Genomic DNA, 1,432 nt, shown 5'->3' with positions numbered 1-1,432 from the left:
GTCACAGTCCGCTTTCTTAGTGGATCATGGTTTTTCTTTTTATTTCAGGACTTTGTAATGGATTGCAGTTGGCTATTTGAAAACCAAAGCTTTTTTTAAAACTGATATAATAGATAGCTAGACTTTCATGCATGCTTTATAAATGCTCCAAAACTAATTTGAGTGAATTGCTTGTGGATTTAAAGAGTGATAATAACTAGCATGGTTAAGCCTACCATTAGACAAAGTCACTCACCATGCCTCATCTCATTTCATTCTGTTACCCCATAGGGCCCGATATGTCCCTGTTTTATAAGATGAGAAAGCTGACACAGGGAAGGTTAAGTAATTCATCCAGCCCAAGGTCACACAGTCAGGCCATGGTGGAGCTAGGATTCCAGATTGAGGCTCTATCCCCAATTAGAAGTTGGCTCTTTCCTCCCACTCCACTGTCTGTCACGAAACTGGCAACCGTACTGCGTTTATTTAGAGCCTCACCTGCTGCCATCCCGCAGGGCATTACTAAATTTTCCACTACTGTTCCTATATTCTTTTCCTCCTGTGATACATCATTTTACACATGCTCCCAGTGTTGCAGCCTTTAACATTCAAGCTCAGACCCTGGCATATTTAGAAAACGTTGCCTGGTCAACCATGGGCTGCCCCCTTCTCTACCTGTCAGTTTCCACCACTGCCACACTCAGTGTGATCAAATTTATTTGCATTTTATAACCTATTCCTCTGTAAACATGATTTTTTTTTTTTTTAGATATGTCACTGTAATCATAGGCTTAGTGAAAGCAGAGCCTTCATCTATTTTTACATCCCTTCCTGTCCACATGCATCATATAAAGCTTTTTGACACAGGTACTGATAGCATTACTTTGCCTTTCACTATATTTTTTTTTTATTTCAGATTAAATAGGTCTTTCTTTTCACATGTCCCCCCCAATAAGTTGCATGCATATCCTGTGCTAGTCTTTATAACTCAGTGTGCCTGCAGCATGACAGACAAACTACGCCAGCTGGTCCTGTTTAGCCAGCTCCTTACCTAAAGATTGTGCAGGTTCCCCCCAGCGGCGCCTGTACAGGTTCACCACCTGGTGCAGAAGTCCTGGAGCATTATTTACCTTCTAGTTGTTTTTGGTGGTGTTGGTGTTTGTTTAAACCTGACCTTAGCTTTGTACTTGTGAAATTGTTTACATATGTATCAAAGTGCTTTCAGTTACAAAAATCAAACTCCAAATTGGAAGCAGCTTAAACCATAGAAAGTACATTGCTTCATAATACAAGAAGTCCCATCAGTAGGGTTGACATAGTTCAAAAGCCTTTAGCTTAGCTCCCCTGTGCTTTGGGTGGTGTTCTTCTGATTACATTCTCCAGTTCTGAAGTGAGTGCAGAATTTTCAGGTATCACATCCATTTATAACTAAGTAAAGAAGAAGAAATTATCT

The sequence above is a fragment of the Marmota monax genome, unplaced genomic scaffold (assembly GCF_021218885.2).
Source record: "Marmota monax isolate L192 unplaced genomic scaffold, Marmota_monax_Labrador192_F-V1.1 WCK01_AAM20220418_F8-fsc00003, whole genome shotgun sequence".
Classification (NCBI taxonomy): Eukaryota; Metazoa; Chordata; class Mammalia; order Rodentia; family Sciuridae; genus Marmota; species Marmota monax.
This window is presented reverse-complemented; position numbering follows the sequence as displayed.